Source organism: Balaenoptera borealis, assembly GCF_965194805.1.
Source record: "Balaenoptera borealis genome assembly, chromosome: 15".
Taxonomy (NCBI): Eukaryota; Metazoa; Chordata; class Mammalia; order Artiodactyla; family Balaenopteridae; genus Balaenoptera; species Balaenoptera borealis.
This window is the reverse complement of record NC_138871.1, coordinates 74,334,904-74,358,014: the sequence shown is the minus strand read 5'-3', so window position 1 is coordinate 74,358,014 and position 23,111 is coordinate 74,334,904. Positions and strand designations below refer to the sequence as shown.

General features: G+C 41.9%; 1 protein-coding gene across 2 annotated transcripts in view; it reads right to left on the bottom strand.

The window, feature by feature from the left end:
- LOC309612569 (uncharacterized protein) overlaps window positions 1-23,111 on the bottom strand; it is a 452,870-nt gene that overhangs the window by 67,627 nt on the left and 362,132 nt on the right. The gene's annotated exons all lie outside the window — the stretch shown is intronic.

Sequence of the window (23,111 nt, the reverse complement as noted above, 5' to 3'; positions counted from 1 at the left end):
AAGTAAAGCTGTCACTATTTGCAGATGACATGATACTATACATAGAGAATCCTAAAGATGCTACCAGAAAACTCCTAGAGCTAATCAATGAATTTGGTAAAGTAGCAGGATACAAAATTAATGCACAGAAATCTCTTGCATTTCTATACACTAATGACGAAAAATCTGAAAGTGAAATTAAGAAAACACTCCCGTTTACCATTGCAACAAAAAGAATAAAATATCTAGGAATAAACCTACCTAAGGAGACAAAAGACCTGTATGCAGAAAATTATAAGACACTGATGAAAGAAATTAAAGATGATACAAATAGATGGAGAGATATACCATGTTCCTGGATTGGAAGAATCAACATTGTGAAAATGACTCTACTACCCAAAGCAATCTACAGATTCAATGCAATCCCTATCAAACTACCACTGGCATTTTTCACAGAACTAGAACAAAAAATTTCACAATTTGTATGGAAACACAAAAGACCCCGAATAGCCAAAGCAATCTTGAGAACGAAAAATGGAGCTGGGGGAATCAGGCTCCCTGACTTCAGACTATATTACAAAGCTTCAGTAATCAAGACAGTTTGGTACTGGCACAAAAACAGAAATATAGATCAATGGAACAGGATAGAAAGCCCAGAGATAAACCCACACACATATGGTCACCTTATCTTTGATAAAGGAGGCAAGCATATACAGTGGAGAAAAGACAGCCTCTTCAATAAGTGGTGCTGGGAAAATTGGACAGGTACATGTAAAAGTATGAAATTAGAACACTCCCTGACACCATGCACAAAAATAAACTCCAAATGGATTAAAGACCTAAGTGTAAGGCCAGACACTATCAAACTCTTAGAGGAAAACATAGGCAGAACACTCTATGACATACATCACAGCAAGATTCTTTTTGACCCAGCTCCCAGAGAAATGGAAATAAGAACACAAACAAATGGGACCTAATGAAACTTAAAAGCTTTTGCACAGCAAAGGAAACCATAAACAAGACCAAAAGACAACCATCAGAATGGGAGAAAATATTTGCAAATGAAGCAACTGACAAAGGATTAATCTCCAAGATTTACAAGCAGCTCATGCAGCTCAATAACAAAAAAACGAACAACCCAATCCAAAATTGGGCAGAAGACCTAAATAGACATTTCTCCAAAGAAGATATACAGATGGCCTACAGACACATGAAAGAATGCTCAACAGCATTAATCATTAGAGAAATGCAAATCAAAACTACAATGAGATATCATCTCACACCGGTCAGAATGGCCATCATCAAAAAATCTAGAAACAATAAATGCTGGAGAGGGTGTGGAGGAAAGGGAACACTCTTGCACTGTTGGTGGGAATGTAAATTGATACAGTCACTATGGAGAACAGTATGGAGGTTCCTTAAAAAACTACAAATAGAACTACCATACGACCCAGCAATCCCACTACTGGGCATATACCCTGAGAAAACCATAGGTCAAAAAGTGTCATGTACCACAATGTTCATTGCAGCTCTATTTACAATAGCCAGGACCTGGAAGCAACCTAAATGTCCATCGACAGATGAATGGATAAAGAAGATGTGGCACATATATACAATGGAATATTACTCAGCCATAAAAAGAAATGAAATGGAGGTATTTGTAATGAGGTGGATGGAGTTAGAGTCTGTCATACAGAGTGAAGTAAGTCAGAAAGAGAAAAACAAATACAGTATGCTAACACATATATACGGAATCTAAGGGAAAAAAAAAAAAAGGCCATGAAGAACCTAGTGGCAAGACGGGAATAAAGACACAGACCTACTAGAGAATGGACTTGAGGATATGGGGAGGGGGTGGGGTGAGATGTGACAGGGTAAGAGAGTGTCATGGACATATATACACTACCAAATGTAAAATAGATAGCTAGTGGGAAGCAGCCGCATAGCACAGGGAGATCAGCTCGGTGCTTTGTGACCACCTAGAGGGGTGGGATGGTGAGGGTGGGAGGGAGGGAGATGCAAGAGGGAAGAGAAATGGGAACATATTGTATATGTATAACTGATTCACTTTGTTATAAAGCAGAAGCTAACACACCATTGTAAGGCAATTATACTTCAATAAAGATGTTTAAAAAAAAAAAAAGGGAGTGTTTTGATGAATGGATAAAGAAGATGTGAGATATATATATAGAGAGAATGGAATGAGATATATATGTGTATATATATATATATAGAGAGAGAGAATGGAATGTTACTCAACCATAAAAAGAATGAAATGCTGCCAATTGCAGCAACGTGGATAGACCTAGAGAATATTATGCTTAATGAAATAAGTCAGAGAAAGACAAATACTATATGCTATTACTTATATGTGGAATCTAGAAAATAATACAAATGAATGTATGCAAAACAGAAGCAGACTCACAGATATAGACAACAAACTTATGGTCACCAAAGGGGAGAGGGAGGAGGGGAAGGACAAATTAGGGTAATGGGATTAAAAGATACAAACTACTAGGTATAAAATAGATAAGCAACAAGGGTATATTGTACAGCACAGGGAATTATAGCCATTATCTTGCAATAACTTATAATGGAGTATAATATGCAAAAATATTTAATCACTATGCTGTACACCTGAAACTAATATTGTAAATCAACTGTACTTCAGTTTTTAAAAGGTTGTGTCTCAAAAACATTATTCTGAGAAGAAAAAAAGGAGTACAAAGAGTATGTACTGTATGATTCCATTATTTGAACTTCTATAATATGCAGATCTCCTCTATAGTCACATAAAGAAGATCAATCGTCACAAGCCAGATATGTGATCATAGGATGGACTATAAACAGGTAGGCCTTCCTACTTTCTGGAATGATGGAAATTTCTATCTTTACTGTGCTTGTGGTTACACGTGTGTACATATTTACCCAAACTCATTGAATTGTACACTTATAATGGGTTCATTTAAATGTATGTCAATTACATCTCAATAAAGTTTATTTAATTTTTAAAAAAGGTAATCAGTGAAAGGTACCGGAAGTTTAGCAATATGAAAACAAACAGGACCTGAAATGTATTTTAAATTCCTATTTCATGGTAGAAATACAGAGAAAAAAGGATTCTAATCATGTTCAGATGCCTGTATCTATCTCTGAGTACTGTGTGTATAAGAATGAAGTTAGCATGTGTGCCCTAGCCGTCCATTTAAAAGAATCATCTGAAATAGGAATATCAAAGACATCTATGAAACAAAAGCTTGAGCATCTTCTTTTGCCTAATCAACACAGACTTTCTGGAAGTAGCAAAGAACTTGAAGAAAGATGCATCTTCTTTCACTGGCACCGCCCAACCCCTTCAATAAAAAACAAACAAAAGAAATCAAAAGATGAGAAGAGAGAGACTTGTGTTTGAATCCCAGCTTCTCTATTTACCAGCCTTGTGATTTTGGCAAGTACTTAACCTTTTCCAGACTTGCTCTTCTCATCTGTTAAACGAGGACAGAAAAGATAACTCATGAATTCTTTGCAAATATTAATAGGATACCATATGGAAACTGCTTAGCAAGGCTTGAAATATAATATACTTGCAGTAAATAATGGTTAGGAAAAAAAGGTAGCTCTTGTTACGTCAGGTTTTTGTCATATATTCCTTTTTATTTTATATCAGCATGTGTTCCCCAGAATTGCTGGGGTTTCAATAGCCTTTAAAGCACCGTAAGTTCTGCTGTTAGAATATATTCAAATTCTTTAGGAATGAGATAATACACAAATGTTTTATATGTTCTGTTATCGTCTTTCTCTTTGTTGTTTGTGTCTTCTATAGGAAAATTAATGGAAATGCAAAAGGAATGTAGAGATGACTAATTTCAGAAGCCTAGGGAAACCAGAGGGGACAGATATGGCAGTTTAAATTTAGTCTGAATTTACTTTATTCTGCAAAGTTTGAAAGGAAATGATGTCACCATTTGGACTGTGAGGAAGTAGGAAATTCTTATCTGACCTTGTGAAGGATGAGACATCTCAAAGTCTTATAAATGTAATGGCTGACCATCCTCAATGTTTAAATCTTACCCATCATTCAGGCTTATTCAACTATTTATTTACAGTTTCTAAATTTATTGAAATCTGTTCAACTGCTTTCAGGCAACAAACAGATGGAGTTTAGGATTGGTGAATTCAAATCATCAAGCTCACAAATAGAGAGAATGGACTCGGTCTAAGAACAGACTGCATTGTTGAAGATAAAACGAAAAGGTAACCTTTATACACCAGCATTTAACTGCTGGGAAGTTCCAAACACTGATGAAAACAGTTGGCTGTCCATCTGGAAAATGTATTTAAAATTAACTAAAATGCAGAGTGTTATTTTAAGGTAACAATTGCTTCCTATACATGCCCATTCTGTTCAAAAGTAGGCCTCAAAGTCATAAAATATAACATTGGAATCTGTTAAAGGCTAAACTGCGGCATATTAAAATTTTTAAGTTTTTTTGAGCAAAAATCGATTTCAACTGAGTAGCGCCAAACCAGAAGTGTTTATGAGTACTCCACCTACAGGACAGATTTTTATGGAGTAAAGGCAGAAGCAAAGTAAGGAAAAACCATTGACTGGCTATAGCTTAAAGTCTACTTGGCTGTTTGCGATTGGTTGCCCTTAGGGTTCAATTTTGAGCCATTTACAGGCTTAGATTTTGGTTTGCTTACATATGCTGCCATGGTGTAGAGCAATACCAGTCTCCTGGCCTCCTTATTTAATTAATTTAAATCTCAGTAATCTCAATGCTGAGATATCTTCTGTAACTGTAAAAGTTACCATTGAATCACTTTCAAATTGAGAGAGGTTGAAGGTAGTAACTAATGTCAGCAATTTATGATGAATTCAAAGTATGAAAATGCCAGATGTTAGGGTGTAAGATATATATGATTGCATTTAACAAGTTTTTCTTTTCACACAATGATTCAAGGATTTTAATAACATGTTCTAATCAATAGCAAAATGCCTGACCAAAGCTATTAGCCTCAGCATTAGAAGGCTAAAAGGTAATACTATCCCAACTATATGATAGCTACTAAGATTATGGCAGCAGTTAGCCTGGACATATGGTTAAATTACTTACGTGTTACCCAGAATAAATCAGGGAGCAGACACACCGCTTTTCAGAATTAGAATCACAATGGACCCACACAGCAGGTCTGCAGCTGGTGGGTAAGTCCTTTTGGGAATCTTGTTCTGCCCCCACAAATATGCAAGTTCCTAATCCTGGCCACAGGCTTACAGGTCATTGTAGCAACAGCAAAGTAGTCTAGTCTCTTCTATGACTACAAGACTCCCCTGTGTATTCATTAGCCAATGCTAACTTTAAGAAAGGTGAGATAGACACAGGGCCACCAAGACATCCATGGGTTCCTCCACATGTCACAGCCTCCCTTGCAGTTGGGTCGGGGCCATGAACTGGATTCTGAATAATGGAAAAGAGTGGAAGTGATAAACCTTTTTGTGGCCTGACTATTAAAAGCATTTCATCATGGGATCCAGCCCTTTCTTCCCCTTCTGTGGCAATGCAAGAAGTTGTGGAAGCAGCCCAGGACTTAGAATTCACTGTGTGAATAGAGACCCAGGAGAAATGCCCAAGACACACTAGGTGTTGCCTCAGAAAGATATGATCATCCTCTTTTCTGTTATTGTTATTAAGCCAATGGGGTTGCAGGATTTATTTGTTTTTGCAGCATAGCTGACCATATGCTGCCTAATAAAAAGGATCTTCCTGTTTTGACTATAACACAGTGGAAAATACTTTTGATTCCTTTTATGCCTGATAAATCCCTGAGAGATTTCTGTGAGAAAAGATAACTTTGCTTGATATTCAACCAACAAGAAGGCTTAGATGTATAAAAGAGTAACTTCAGCCACTATCCAAAATTAAGAATCATATAACCTTCCATTTGTACAGCCATATCAGCTTTTTTCATAAAGCTTCATGGACACATCTTCACAACAGCCCTAGAGCTTTTTTTTAAAGTGTATAAAATCTCAACTTTACAATTGAACAAAGTGAGTAACAGCAGGATTTTAAGCGAGATGTCCGGGAACTCAGCTAGTGAGAGCACAGATGAGACAGGCTGCTGCCTTTGGTCCTTCTGTAATCAAGAAATGCTCCAAGCTTTCAGCCTTGTTGCAGATTTTTACAAGCTCCTCTTTTAATAACCTTTCTCCATTGCATTCCTGACTTATTACCTCCCTGGCTCCCAGCACTCTTATTTATATGCAGACTCATTCCAGATGCACATCCCATTGTATATGCTGTGTTTACTATGTTGTCTCCTAACTAGAGTCCATTATCTGCTGAAACAAGAAGGATGTTCACGAATAAAACACAGCTTGCTTGTGGCTGCCAGACCAGCCGAGCAAAGATGTATCTTTGCTGATGGGGAGTAACCTGCTGTTTTCATATGAGCTTCCCCTTGGGTGGCTCCAACAGTAGGAGAAGGACTAGAGGGCTGAGAGCATGTGACTGACTTCAGGGAACCAAGCCAAGTGTCATTTCAAAGTCTCACTTCCAGGCAAGCTTTGCCCTCTGACCAGGAACCAAGCTGCAGGGTACATGGGCCACAATCAGAGCTTCTGATAGACTCGAGATCAGGGAGGTTGCATTTGTAGTCAAATTGACTTAAATAGAAGAAAGAAAGACTGTGTGAAGGTGGCTGGAAAATACTTGACCTAAATTGACTACTTGGAGTATTGAACGTAGCTCAAAGCCAGGTCCAAAAGCTGTCTCTACACTTCTTGTCTGGATCACACATCTGGCCTGTTTAGAGAAATAACAAGGAGAGGTGCCTAGCTTAGGTGGTGCGGGGAGGTGTGGCACGAGGGGCTGAGCACAGGGTGAGCCACTCTCACCAAGAGCCACAAGCCAGGTTGGGCCCCTCCCTCATCCCTTCTGCCAAGTATTAATGGCCATTATGGAAGGTGGTAAAATGTAGACTAATGTAGATGTAATGTAGAGCCTGCTGGCTTTGAAGTCAGACCATTATGTTTTTAAAATCTGACTCAGTGCTTAATAGCTGGGTGACCTTGGTCAAGTAATTTAACCTCTCTATGACTTGGTTTTCTCATACGTAAAATAGGAGGTAAGAATAACTACCATTGTTGATTGTAAAGATTGGGAATTATATATACAAACATTCATACACGTATATAATGCTTGGTGTGGTGTAAGCCCTGGCATATGATCAGCCCTCAGTAAATGGTAACTTTTTAGTCATTTTTATAATTGTGATTATTACATGAAAAATTGCTTATTTGTGCTCTTGCTCTGATCTACCTCTCACCATCTCTATGAAAACCATCTGTGTAGTATCAACCCCTAAAAACAAACAAGCCCCTTTCGTATGGAATAGAAAGCCAGCAGAGGGCCAACACTTAGTACATACTCAACATTTCAATTTCTTGAATTGAATTGAATTGAACCCAATTGTGCCCAAAATTTTATATCCATAGGCAGCTTCCTTGGTTTGCTTTATTGGCTTTGATATTCCTCTAAAAATTAAGCTTGGCTTACTCCTGCCTGGAGCTTCTGAGTGTTTTGGCTGAAGTTATGAAATGTGTATGACTTTTTGTGTATGAAGAGCTTTATATTTGATCATGTGCTTTCACATAATTATATTAATACTGGGTGAATTAGAAAAAAAAAAAGAACAAAACTGATGGATCACATTTCTATCTGTATACTACCCATTTTGGACTGGTCTTCTGAAAAAAGTAGAAGAGACCCACAAAGAGGCTTCAGAATTATAGCTAGGGATGAGAGTTTAATATTGTAGAATATTAGTGTCATGGCTTCTAAGGCTGTGGCAGTGTCTTAAGATGAGAAGGGAATTTAGAGGTCATCTAGTCCTACCCCCACCCCAGGCACTGTCTGCCAGCTCCTATCAGGGAAACTGTGAACAGCAGTGACTCCACAGGCCCTGGCACCAACCCCAGTTCATACTGCCAGGCCCTGGGGCACCAGATGCCCACAGCTAAGGAGGGTCTAATAGGGCTGTGAGGATCGTTTTGACCACTGCATTCTAAGGAGTCTTGCCTAGTTGTCTCCATCCTATGAAATTAAACAGTAATGGGCAAGGTTTATTGAATTAAATATGCTTTTAAGGCATAGAGCTTGAGAGTATACATGTGTTCATACGCGCTCATATGCACATTTCAAGGTCTAGATTCAGTTAATACTCACAACGAGGACACACAGTGGGCACAAAGCACAGTGCAGTTCACACACGACCTTTTATTCCTGGAGATCACATATTACTTTTTAAAGAACATCTGATATGCTTATTAACATAGATTTCATTTAGCGCACACTTCCTTCGTGAAAATGTATCTTAGGGCATGCGTTTGTAGTGCTTCCTTTATATCCCTGGGAGTGAGGGGCTGGAGGTAGAGTCACCATCTGCAAGCTTAGGCAGTTTAAGCCCCAGTCCCGGCAGTGACCAGGTGAGTGCATGGGTCCCATCCTGTCCCTGCAAGGGCTACGTTTCTACAGAACTAGGCTTGGGTGGGGATGGCTGCCCCCTTAGCTGCATGCCCAAAGGTCTATTTACATTTTAAATCACTGTTGTGTCATCGGGTTACATTTTGATAGCTGCCAAGTAGTTAAGTTCAGAATTTTCACTCTGAACCGTAAACAGTTTACTTTTCAAATAGCATAATTTTTGAAGTTTTTATTCTTCACCATCACTGTTAAGAAAGCTGTCAAGTTTTGGAATTTCATGGAGAAATGTGAAGTGGCCTTTGTAAGCGCCAAATGAACCCTCTGAGGCCTGACATTCTCAACGTGATGGCTCCATTTACATATATATTGTCCTTCCTAGGAAATGCTAGAGGTTTGGATTTGGGATTACTGTCTCTAGACAGCTCTGGCTGCCATAGGGGCCTTGTCTTTCTTATATTTATGTATGCATTCATTCATTCATTCACTCACTCATTTATTTATTCTTTCAAAAAGAGTTTATTGTTTCATCTTTGATATCTGGGGAAGTCTGGGCTCTTGTTCTGCCATTAAGGAGGGTGTCAGGAGTCGGGAGTCAGGTGCCTAGAGTAGAGAACCCAAACACTCAGGTTGATAAGAACACTGAACCTTAGCAATTTTTATCCTGCCCAGAGAATTTTCAGTCAAATAAAGAAATTGTATGGCTGTTCACCTATGGTTCATTTTGAGTATCTGAGATCCTTCTAGAGGCCTTCTCAAGAAAACCAACTTGTATTTATCCTTGCATTAGACTGGTTTTTCCCTTTGCCTCCCTTCTCCTTGGCTTGAGTTTTCTGGACTCAGCTCATTAAGTCTTGCTGAGAAGGCAAATAAAGCTCTAGGCAGACTGCTCTTCCCCTTCAAAAACGGGGCTGAGGAAGGAGCTGAATTTCAGGGAGTGCCACGCCTGCGGTGAAAAAGTTATACCAGCTCCAGTGCCTACCACGGTTGCCAATAACTCCAGCGAGAGCGGCAGCAGTGATGTTAATTACAATGATCTGAGCAGTAATGATGTCGCAGGCTCTGGACTAAGGGCAAACATGTATCAGTCATCCAATGGGATGCTTACAAACCACACTGAGAAGCGGATTTAGTGTCCCCTTTTTACAGATGGTAAAACTGAGAGCACAGAAGTCACACCGGCTACCCAAGTCCCTCCTCCAGGCAGCTGAGTTGGGATTCAAAGCAGCCATTGGGCTATGCTACCTCCCTCAGCCAGTTACCATAGCAAAAAAGGCAAAGAATGGAATTGCAGACATGGCTGGAGTTCTTAAGCTTTTATAATGTCCCCATATTTATTATCTGTTTCCTCATTTTCCCGTAGTGTTAATCAGTAAGAGTCAAACAGACTCTGACATTGAAGAATTCCAAGGGATATAAGGAGGATAAGGACAGTAAAAAGAAGGCAAAGGTAGTCTGAGTTGAGAGATCCTGCTTCAAGGAAGAAAGCAACCGGAGACCTAGATTTAGGAAGAGTTTCTGGGATATAACCATCACAAGGCCTCTATGCTTCCCCACAAACATCTGAAAGTTTCACAGAAGGATAGAGAACCTTACTATATAAAGAATGAGAAGCTTAAATCAAAATATAATTTTTGGATTTGTTCATTGTTTTCCATCACTTGACCTACTTAGTGCTCCTTAATCAGGAATACATCCATAGCCATGCAGCTAAGATTGAGCACACAAATTGAGATGAAGAAAGATGGTGAGGAAAGTATCTGGCTGGTGTTCATTCAGTTCATTCATTCAAGGAATGAACAGATTCTGAAGCCCACTTCAGGGCTGGGTGCCAGGATCAGCAACGAGAGAACAGGCAAATAAAGCACAGCTCCCTTGCCCTTGAAGAACTGATACAGTATATTGTATCTGGGGGTGGGAGGAGTAACAAAGATGATCCATTCAGAGGAGTAAAGGCTACACACTTGTGTGTCAGGTGTGGGGGACACAAGGCAGTGGCTGAAATGTCTTAAGGCCATACATTATCCTGGGTGACCAAAGAATAAGCACACATTTTTGCCTTGGCAATGTGGTTCTCACACGTGGGAGTGGAGAAAGCCAGAATGTGAGCACATCCTGTGGAGGAAGAGACAGAGAGATGCTCAGAGCTTGCATCTCTCCCTGACAAGGAGAAAGCAGCATGGAGGGCCAGTTCAAGGCAAGCCACGGGTCCACAGATGGGGAAAGATTTAAATTCCCGAAACAATCAGGTCACATATGCACTGGGCAATTGTGTTAACCTTTACATTTACATTTTTGTTTTAAACAACATAGAGTGGCAATGGAGAGATGAGGTCTGGTAAAGAGTCACTAGGGTGATAATACTTGCTATTAATGTTGAAGGCTGGGAAAGAGTATATCAAGGAAAAAGGAAAAGAAGAGAATTCCATGTGGAGGAAACAGTGTCTTCAAAGAAGGTGAGGGAGAGCAAGGTGATTTGTCCTCCTGACACTCAGGGGTGGGCCTTCCTTCCACTCAGGGTCACCACAGGTAAAGGAAGATTCCGACAGGAGTTGGTACCTTAAGGTGTGTCTCCCACAATACTGACAACAAAACGCACATTATTTTTCTTTTGCAAAGGATTGTACCCCAATCATCTAGTTCCCAAAGGTGGAATTTAGATCATGTATTTTTAAAATATTTGTGGAACACCTTATAATCCTGGCCCCAAGTAAATACTGATGTGAGAGGGAAAGAATCTGGGTGAGGGGTGACAGAGCTGATGTTATACTTCATAAGGCATCAAGCTAATGGTCCAGTAATGTAGGCAGAAGGCACTCATATCTCTGAAAATAAGACAGTAGGTAGTAGATGTGAAGTGGTTAAAACAAGCCAGGTTCTTGAAGAGAGCAGACCTTGGAGGAGGAGGAGGCACTCCTTCTTTGCCAAATGAATTAAGTGGCTTGACAGATGGGGCAAGGAAGAGGGTGTCGGGCATTCCAGGAAGAGAGCATGTTATGTAGTAATGCAAAGAGCCACGAGTGTGGGGTAAATTTGGGAATGATAAAAATTATGTAAAGTATATATCAGGGACTCCCAGAAAAGAAAGATTAGAGCCAGATTCTAGAGGGCTTTAAAAGCCAGGCTAAGCTTAACTTTTAGTAGACAATGGGGGACCCTTGAATTTTCTTAAGTAAGGCAGTGACTTAAGAAGATGAATCTGTCAGGGACCATGGAATAACTGGTGTCCAAGGAGCAGAGAGGCAGAATGTCCAGTTGAACCCCCATCATCTGAGAGTGAAATGATGAGAACTGGACCAGAGTTCTGGTGGTTGACATGGAGACGAGGGAAACAAATGGAGAGATGATTAGAGGTGGTGATTTATACTGTGTGTGAAATACTGAATGAAATAAAATGTGTGAAGGAAGGTGTAATGTTATGGAGAAGGTGCTGAGGTGTAACAAGAAAAAGGATGTTCTTAACAATCGTTCACAATACTAAGCATGCCTTAGAAGAGTTATGGAGAATGCGGTTTTAGAAGGATTGGGGAAACCACTCACAAGTTACACACACAGCAACCCCAGTACAACCACCCCAGGGTGGTGACTGCTTTTCTACAAAAGCACTAGCTACTTCCCTTTCCCTGAGCCTATCCAGTCTTCTCCTTTCCTCCACACCGCCCAAGCCAGAAGGCCAAAGAAAAGCTAAGCAATCTGTGGGATGCCATTCGACATATAGTTTATTCAGGGCAACCAGGAAAGTATGAGATGATGTACCAACTCATCCCAAACCTGTCCCTGAACAGGAGGAAAAAAATCTCGAGCTATACAGGGTTCTATGTGAAAGCAGGTAGGAAATATTTTGAGAAGTAAGGAATGGAGGGTAGTGGGATTGAAGCATTGGCATCACATCTGTTTCCTGGTGCTTCATCTTCCTTATCATGGCTCTTGGGAGCCCTACTGAGAACCACAGGGATGGGAGAGGATGCCAGCACTCTGGAAAGAGTACCCTGGGGAACCAGAGCATGTTTATGAACATACTATGGTTCTGTCCTTTCTAAGAAAAGTAGGTTCTGTCATCCATAACTCTTCCCCTACCTCCTTCCCAAAGGCTAACATCCCCAAACAATACTAAATGATGAGAAGTTGCACACAAGAAGGCTGCAGGAGACCCTGCCCCTTTAAATTGAGTTCATCTCCTTGTGCTGAGTGAAACTTTTGTCCCTATTTTCAGTGGGAGCAGCAGGCATCTGCCTTTCAGGGACCCAGTCCACCCCACACCTAGAGCCTTTCAATAGCTTCCAGACTCCTTGTAAGTCATGGAGACTTACTGACTTCAGAATGATTCCTTAAAGATATTGTGCAGTCAATGAACCTGAGGACCTAAATAGTCAAATAATAGAGAAGGTTCTGTAAGTGGTTATTTGTTGTGTCCCTCGAGTGATAATAAGACATCGGTCTTCAAATTGTTTCTCAATTACCTGGCGTGGTCTATCTGCAGAATCTCCATTGTAAATAAGCGGCTGCCTCTGAAGACAAGACTAGAAAGCAAAGGTTAAGACGATGACATCTGGAGCCACATATTCTTGGAGGCTGATGCTTCTCTACGGACCAGGGATATTTAAATCCCATGAAGTTTGTGCCCCATTTTAACTGAACCACCCCAGTTGATGAATGTGCCTGTTAATTTATTTAGGAGTTGGTTTTCTTTAAACTATGACATTCAGTTTCCCCTGAGACGCACCATTCCAAAATCAATGAAGACCTATGACTTATATTTATATGCAATTCAGTGGGAAAGAAAGAGATTTTTGAATCCTTGTGGCTGGGGATATAATACTAGGTACCTCCAACTCATTAATTAATTATTGCTATTAAATGAGTGTTTACTGTCTGCAGTATACCAGTCTAAGTGCCAGAGAATATATATATATACACGCACAACCAATCTTTAAGAGCAGTAGATAATCCTGCAATCTTGCAGGAAATAAAGATCAGACAAGGAAAGTAGAACTGTGACACAACAGCATTAGGAGAGGAGAATTTGAAATAGTGCTAATAATAATGATAGCAATAATCATAATAAAACGTATAAATAGCATGCAGCATAAGTCAAGCACTATTCTAAGTATTTTGGATACGGTAATTCAATGAATCCTCTGAACAGCCCTGTGAAGTAGATGCAGCATTTATCTCCATTTTACAGGTAAGAAAACTTAGCTCATGGAAGTTAAGTAACTTATTCAAGGTGATAAAGCTAGTAAATGGCAGGGCTGGGTATTGAACTAGGTTTATACAATTTAACTCCAAATGCCATGCTCTGAACCACTGTGTTATTGGAGCATGGCGCTGAATGTTCAGGAAGGCTTCTTGTGGGAACTAGGTTGTAAGTCAGTCCTAAAAGATGAGCTAGAATTTAGAAGTGTGAAGAAGAGGAAAAACAACATTCCAGGTAGCACAAACAGTCTGAGCCTTGTTTGGGAGGCAGAGGTAACCACGCAGGAGTGAACAGCACAGTGATTAAGTGCGTGATCCCTGGAACCAGACTTTGCAGCTTCAAGTCCTGGTGCCACCACTTACTAGCTCTGTGACTTTGCACAAGTTCCCTAACCTCTCTGTCGTCTTGCGTTTCTTCTCATAAAATGGGCATAAGAAATAGTACAGAATGGTAAATTGGTAAGCATTTGTAAACCACTTAGAACCACCCCAATGCCTAGTAAGTGTTGTATGAGGCTTTTCTGAGTGGGTAAATGTAAATTTGGGGCACTGAGAGACAGACCTGGCTAAAAAGCTAAATGACATTCAGCTGCCTGTCGGTATGTGTCTTTCCCTTATTTCCGTCACCTTTCAAGGACCATCTCCTTGGCATCCCAGCATAATTTTTGCTTGGGGATAGAATTAGAGAACAGCTCCTAGCCAAACCCTATGATAAAGGACACCAGTGCAATTGCCATCAAAATAACCACAAACATTCACCCAGAGCCTACATGTGCAAAGTACTTTTAGGTGTAGTTAGTAATTTAAAAAAAAAAAAAAAAAGGAAGAAGAAACTGCAGTTTGAATGGCTCCGGGTGGAACCAGCTGCCTGGAAAGCCGTGGCCGGCTGCAGTACCGGGCAGATATGGCTGGTTCCGCTGCTCAGAGCAGCCCCAGGAGCCAGGGGAAGAGTCAAGGGGGTCAGGAGCCCGTACTAGCTCATCAGTGCTCCTGGACTGAAAAGAGAGATTCCCAAATCCCAAGAGGTGGCTCACGGCTCAGAACAAAACCCAGTGCATTAACATCCTCGTATTCCAAAACGCTCCCCGAAGCCCTGCAGTTATGCTGATAGAATGTGATTTATACCAAGGCGAGTGATGCCAAGGCCCAGACTGGGGAGGCAGCTGAGCAAGGGAATAATTGAGAATGCTATGAATTTCTCTGTTTGTGAACCTCCCGATTAAATAGGAGAAGTGCATCTCAGGAGTCCTGGGCCCCCAGCCCTAGACCCTGCTGGTCTCTCTGCCACGCTGTGCCTGTGGATTGCAGACCTAGTCTGTCACCACATCAGATCTCTGCATCTCAGCTGAGCTCTGGGCAGCGCAGCAGGTTTTGGAAAGTGCCACAGAAGCCATCTCTAAAACCCTACACTCTGAGTTTGCTGTCTTCAGTGCAATGGTTACCCAGGAGATGGTTCTAGATCCAGCTCAAAGGCTGCTTCAGTTTCTTTGGGGAGGATATCCTTGGGAGGATGAGATGGGAACACGCTGGTTAAATAAGGAGGGACACAATTCACACGATGCAACAAAAATGTCCATATGCATGTTTGAAATTTTTTCTCCAGATCAGAAATATTACGAGTTAGCTTTTCTCGTACACTCTCGCACAGCACCTGATGGTTACCGCTGCAGCCTGGGTAGAGAATGTTAAGAAACAGATCGGGAGCATGCTCTCAGGAGTCAGACAGGCCACAGTTTGCTTTCAGAGCTCTACTGTATTAGAAAATTGTTTACACATGTTCATAAGCTCCTATCTGAGGCCATGTTCAATTAGAGATCAAATGACTATTATTTTCAACTTGCGAGTCAATCAGTGTATTAGTCTAGACAGGCTAATTGTTGTAACAAACAACTTCCAACTCTCAGTGACTTTGCCACAATACAGGTTTATTTCTCCCTCTTGTCACCGTCTAATGTGCTGGGGGGCAGAGGGGGCTCTGCTCCACATACTCATTAAGGGATCCAGGCTTTTCAGATATAGTGGATCCCACCATCTCCTAGGACCTTGGCATTTTACACTGGTTTCTCCCTCTCCCACTGGCAGACAAGCAAAAAGTGAAGGCGTTAGGAGCCAAATTTGGAAGTGACATACATCACTCCCACCCACATTCTGTTGTCACATGGACAGCATTTCCACAAAGGGGAAGTAGGAAAATATAGTCTATCTCTATATGCAGGAGGAAAGGGAATTAATAGAGCTTAGTGAACACTTCCATCGTCTGTGCAGTCAGGGAGGCTTCCTGGAGGGAGCACTGCCTGAGTGCTCTGAGGATGCATGTTCTTGTAGCCTCCCCTGCCTCTCAGGTTGGAAGCAACCTCAGAGGTCATTTCAGTCACTGTCTCACAGTTCAGCAAAGCAGAAGCTGAGTGCACAGTAATTGCTTGGACAACATTTGGTGTTTGATCTTAAATGGGATCTAGAGGGAAATGCAGCAGACAGAGGGGCTGAGGGTGGACACTGGACCCAGGGTCCAGAGCTCGGCTGTTGATACTGCCTGAGTGGGAGTGAGAGAAACGTTGGCAGGATCCCTACACATTAACTCCGCTAATGGTGAGCAGGAGGGTGGGCAAGGGAATCTGTCCGATGCTTTGCAGCTGTTGTGTGTATTAGAACTATCTCCTCTGCAGTGAAAATACCTAGACAACTTCTGCTGAACACCATGTGTATGTGACAGTCACCTGATTTGGTTTCACCAAACAGTATCTGGAATATATAATCTGAGACATATGTAAATACTCATATTCATAATTAGCCCATTGTTGCTCCTTTTCTCTGGTGTTAAAAGATTTCTAATCTTGCAGTTTAAAAATCCCACTGAAACTTGTCGATGATAAATCTCTGCCCGTGTTCTTCCTATAGTTAGAGTTCTGTGGCTACAAAGGCCATGAGAGGTCGTTCGATCCTTTTTCCATTCTCCTGGAAAGACCTCAGTTAATGACAGGGACATGTCTTGTTTTCAGTACCACAGAAAAGGATAAAACACAGGGATGTGTCTTGTTTTTAGGACCACAGAAAAGGAAGAAACACAGAGTATCAGTGCATGAAGAGCCCAGGGCTGCTCCAGTCTGCTAAGACTCACAGAAAGAGGCTCCTTGCCCCTCTGGAGCCAGCGACAAGAACCTGAGCCCTGGTCACCGGGGCACTGCCTGAACTCCTGCTCTTCCCCAGTTGGAGACTATCAGCCCTGTATTCCTCTGCTCAGACTGTCATAACAAAATATCACAGCCTGGGGGGCTTCAACGACAGAAGTTCATTTTCTTACAGTTCTGGAGGCCAAAAGCCCAATACCAAGTGCCAGAAGGTTTCGTGTGAGGCTCTTCTCCTTGGCTTTCCTATGATGTCTTCTCGCTGCGGCCTCTTCTCTGGGTGCGTGTGTGGAGAGAGCGAGCTCTGGTGTCACTTTCTTTTCTTATAAGGACACTAGTTCTATTAGATTAGAGGCCCATCCTTATGTCCTCATTGAACCTTAATTACCTCTTTGAAGGACTTATCTCCAAATACAGTCACATGGGGGGTTAGGGCCTCAACATGTGACCTTCAGAGGGATACAATTCAGTCCATAACAGCCACTCACTCGTGAGGACCACACAGATCCTGACACCGCTGTGTAGAGCTGGGTGGAGCTGAGCATCACACGTGGGGGCCCTCCTCTGCCTTGGGGTCCAGATCCTCATGCTGTCTCTCAGTGATCATCACCCCCTCAGTTAGTCCTGGATCTCTTCCTCCATCCTCCCAAACTAATGGTAATCCCCTGGCTGTCCACAGGCAGTCTTGCCTGAGGGATTGACAAATTTCTGATCTAGACACCCTTGGTGACAGCCTGCATCCCTGTCTTCTCCTCACCTACAGGCTCTGGCCCAGGAAAACAGGGCTGCAGCTCCTACCATCAGGCCGCTTCAGGATTCTCACTGATGATCAGCCCTCCCTGGAGCATATATTGTCCATGGTCAGGTGGAATCCCATGAATTAGATTGCTGAGTCCTGACTTATTCACCACCTGGTGGAGGTCGTTTCTTCCTGAACAGATCCTGGCTGATACTGACTGACTCCCCAACCTGTGTGAGTGGTGTGGCTCTTGCTTTTGCTGTGGGCCGAGATGGGAGGGCAAAACATGGCTCTGATCTCCCTGAGGAGCTTGAAGCCATCTCACAGGAGATGGAGGAATTACAGATGAAGTTGCTTAGTTTGAGATCAATCCAGGACTGTGGGGTGGAAGGCAAAGGAAGAAGGAGCCCAGAACAGGACGCCAGTCTTCTGTTTCCTGCTCCATCAGCTATTTTGTGTGACTAGGTAACTGACAGCCCCTGTCTGTGCCTCAGTCCCCTGAATGATTGAGCGGGAGCATGAACTAAATGATATCTCCAGTCCCCTGAGATCTGGTATGCCCTGCTGTGCCAACCTACTATCAGATCCTTTGTCCTTATCTTCCTGGCCCAGGACATCCAGGAGCATTTATTCCAGAAGGCTTCTTGGACTCCATGCAGATTCCTTGGGCGTCTCCTAATCAGATTCACTCGCCTAGATTTCCCTGGATGGAACTGTGGCCCACCTACATTCATGTCAAAGGCCTGTCTCATTTTCGAGGTCCAAGAAGATGAATGCTCAGCATTTTCACCAAGGGAAGGGAGTATTTCTTCCAGGAAGTTAATAAGATTGTATATTTTAGCCTTGGGGCACTGGAGAAGGGAAAGAAAAATTCCCTGAAACAACATGTCTCTTGTTTAATAAGGTTTTATTATTATTATATATGAGTGTGTGAGAATGAGAAATCCATATCCGTTCTTTGCGGTCACAGCTTTATTGGTTCTGAGCTTAAAAAATCAGTTTGGTGAATAACAGAATAAAGCACTGACTGACCAGTGATTTTTAATATTTGGCTCTTCCAGGAAGCAATCTAATAGAGTAAGAGCTTATTGGAAAGTGTAGATGATGTGGAAATGAGTTACGCAGAGGGATGGGCTGTCTGGGCTTCCACCTTGTGAAGGACAGGCAGGTATGACAGGTGACAAGGGCCTCTGCGATTGCTGGCTGTGCTAGCTCAGTACAACACCTCGGCTTTGGGGAGTAAAATCAAGCTGATAGTTTTGTTTTTCTCTTACTCTTATCACCAAGTCCTTGTTTTGAACCCTACTTCTACTGAGAGAATCTTTCTCCCCTGGAAAACCCTTTTGTTCAGGCAGGTCCCAGTCTTCTACCATTGTGTGTGTGTGTGTGTGTGTGTGTGTGTGTGTACACATACATTGAGTCTCAGTGACCATCCACCAGGGCTTATAGTCTCACCCTGGGCTCTCCCTGGGAGATAGCACACCCTGCTTCCTGTTGGAGCTAGGCAAGGGCTCTAACTAACCTTGGCCCATCCTTGGACTCTAGAACCCCCTACATCCCAGGTCTAGATTGAGGTCTTTCTCTGGCCTGGGGATGGTGGTTAATAACTCTTTAAGAAACATCAAAAACTCTCTGTTTTCCATAGTGGCTACACCAATTTACATTCCCACCAAAGTGTACTAGGCCTCCCTTTTTTCCACATCTTCATTAACGTTTGTTATTTGTTGTCTTTTTCCACATAAGCCAGCAATTTTACTGCTGGGTATAGCCAAAAAAAAAAAAAAAAAAAAATGAAAACACTAATTCAAAAAGATATGTGCACCCCAATGTTCATAGCTACATTATTTACAATAGCCAAGATATGGAAGCAAACTAAATGCCCATCAAGAGATGAATCGATAAAGAAGATGTGGTACATATATACAATGGAATATTACTCGGCCATAAAAAAGAATGAAATTCTGCCATTTGCAACAACATGAAAGGACCTAGAGAGTATGCTTAGTGAAATATGTCAGAGAAATACAAATACTCTGTGTTATCACTTGTATATGAAATCTAAAAAATAAAACAAAGGAATAAATATAACAAAACAGAAACAGACTTACGGATATAGAGAACAAACTAGTGGTTACCAGTAGAGAGAGGGAAGGGGAGGAGCAACAAGATAGGGGGATGAGGTTAAGACATACAAACTACTATGTATAAAATAAATAAGCTACAAGGATACATCATACAGCACTGGGAAATATACCAATTATTTTATAATAACTTTAAATGGAGTATAAGCTATAAAATATTGAATCACTATATTGTACACTTGAAACTAATACAATACTGTAAATCAAGTATTTTTCAATGAAAAAAGCAGAATGTAAAAAAAAATTAAAACAAACCTGTTTCTGGAGCTCCCACTCTGGGGTCAGCCTCTCTTCCCTTAATTTCCTGAGCTTCCTTGTTATTATTCATAGCAACTGACTTTTGAATGCCTGAACTAGATAAAGCCTAAAATACTTTAAGTTTGGCTTTTCTGAGTACAGTAGCAGATATGACTTTCTTTAGATGTTAAAGTAGTACTTTGAGGTCAGGTGGCATAAGGTAAACCAAACTCAACGACCTTATTCCCAGGAGCCCATGATGACAGTAGGGTGCGTTGGTGAGTGTGTGTCGGAGGGTGGAGCAGAGGTGATATGATGCAGGGTATATTAGTCTGCTAGGGCCGCCATAACAAAGTACCCCAGGCTGAGTGGCTTAAACAACAAAAGTGTGTTTTCTCTCAGTTCTGGAGGCTAGAAGTCTGAGATCAAGGTGTTGGCAGGGTGGCTTCTTTTAAGGCCTCTCTCCTTGGCTTGTAGACGGCCATCTTCTCCCTGTGTCTTCACATGGTCTTCCCTCTGTACATGTCTGTGTCCTAATTTCCTCCTCTTATAAGGACTCTAGTCAGATAGAATTAAGACCCATCCTAATGACCTAATTTTAACTTAAGTACCTCTTTAAAGACCCTACCTCCAAGTACAATCACACTCTGAGGTACTGGGGGTTAGGACTTCAACACACAAATTTGGGGGGGACACAATTCAGCTCATAACACACGGGGTAAAGGAATGGAATCTGTGTGAGACACACACCAGAAATTTAGCAGTAAAATGTGTCTCTGCTGTCATCAGCATTCCTCTTGTACTGGGGTGTGCCTTCCCAGTTCTTAGTAACCAGGGTCCCCATCACCCCTTGGATCCCTCCTTCTGTACATCTTCTCCCAGCACATGAGTGGTGCAATGACTGATGAGGCATAGAAGGTGAACCCACACAGGCCACAGGAGAATAAGCCTCTATCTAATAGGGAATTATAAATATTAACCACAGAAAATATTGTTTTGAAAAAAGATGTCCATGTACCTCTGAGATCATGTACAGGAAGCAGTCACTCTCACTGCCTCAGCCCAAGACTGGGATGATGAGGTTTATTCGGTCCCTGAATATCTGAATCAGCTACTTATGGCCTTGCTGTCTATTTTCCTCTAGCCGAAGACATTGAGAAACCAATACTCTGAAAACGCAGAAATGCCAAGTGGAGTCAAAGGAGAGCTGTTTGGACCTGAGTGGCTGTCTTTCCTGCCTGGATACAGAGACCAAGGATCTACCTCCCAGAGAAAGAGTAAGTATAGGGTTAGTGACATTCTGGGAGGGGCACCAAGCTTTGGTCAGGGAAATGCAAACCTGAATTACATTTGGGAACAACATGCAGGAACGCATCACAGTTCAACAGATTTAAGTGACTGTCCCAGACCTCAGATCTACTCCACTGAGTAGAGGGTTTAGGTAACAGGGTGAACTGACCCTTGGAAGGGGGAGGGCCCCTCCTCCCATCTAGAGCCTTTATCTCCTCCTCAGGGAGCTCCTCCACGTTCCAGGCTGAGTTTCCTGCAGGGGCACCAATGAGAGCAACAAAGCAGAGGAGGGCCTCATTCATCTCTGCTTCCTCTGTTTTAGATTTGGCGTGTCCTGGGGATAACTATGAAAAGCTGAAAGTCTTCTAATTTTTTGCACTGAGTTTTCATTACACTTTAAACATTGTCATGGATGGAATTAATGAGCAGAAACCTACTGAATATTCAGCCAGAATTCTCAGAACCCCAGCAGTCTTGACTCTGAGAGCTCAGGACCACTTGGCACTTAAATGATTCCTAATTTTGTTTCTGATTAGTACCAAGGAGTGCCTCAGTCGCCCTGGGGACTCTTCCACCTTCTACTCAGCCAGGGGCATGTTTGACTCACTCTGTTCTTTGTCTCACGGACATGGTTCAGGGCCAGAGGGTCCCTCAGAGGTGGGGATTTATGATTCCCGAGGACATGAGCAGCTGAGAAGATCACCCTTTTTATAGGACTATCTTCACACAACAAAAAGCTGGCACTCTCTGCATGGATAACCAGAAACATCCTTTGGCCCCTGAAACTTTCCTCCTCCTATGTTCTCAGTGCCTAGAATTATATTACCGGAACTTGACTCCCTTAGGATTGTAAGACATTTTGGTCTTTTAAAGTCCTTTATTAAAATGCAAAGACATCTAGGAAGCATGAAAACTTATAATATCAACAAGAATTTGAAGTCATTGAAGGCAGGAAGGATGCCTTAAATGACATTTTTTATATATTAGATTCTTAGCCGCCCAGGACTCTCAGAAGGTTAAGTCATTCCGTATAATCAAGGTGCTTATTGAAGAGTTACCTCTTATAAGTCTAATTTAAGTAATATGAAGTATCTTAGATAGAGATCTGGTCTAAAATGTTCCATGCTGCCGTACCTTCTTAAATGCAGCCTACCAAATGCAATGAAACATTTTCTTGATAATTCAAGGTCATCATTATGAACTCCCACTACTGCCCTCTGCGTGGGTTCTCTGCAGAGCGCTGGGGCGTTTGTACCTGTATGGCAGTCCTTGCATTTCCTTTTAAGCCTTCCGCCTTTCCCTCTCATATAAGCCACTTTCACTGCCTGCTCATGCCGAAGTGTTTGCCTTAGGCATTCTTTCTCTTTCTAACCTATCCCTTTAATCACCTGTGGGTGGGAAATAAGATACCCAAGCTTTTGGAGGTCTGTGAGTAAAAGAAGAGAAGACAGGCTTTGAATAAGAATGTTTCCCACAGACAAAGGCAAGAATTTTATTATAGAACACACTAATTCTCACTACACAGATACTTTTGCTTTTTCTGTGATTGTCAGCTATTATTTGGATAAGTGAGGAAACCAGATATCCTGGTGCATTTCAGGGGACGTGACTTTCTTTAGAAAGTAAGATAAAGAGATGCCTGACCTACAGTGTAATGGAAGGGGCAGGAGTTGGTGATCTCACTGCCCAAACTTGACTCAGTCTCATCAGCAATCCCTGCCCAGTCTGTAACAAATTTCCTCAAAGTAAATTATTTTCCAAAGTGGACACTTTTGAGAATGAAAGGATGCAAAATTAATAATTACTTCAAGACAACGGGCATAGACCAGGACTGTCCTGGGCAAATCAAGACCTAGGGTCTCCCTATTTCTAGGAAACACTGCAGCAACATCAGCTGGTACAGAGAACTAAAAATGCCCTG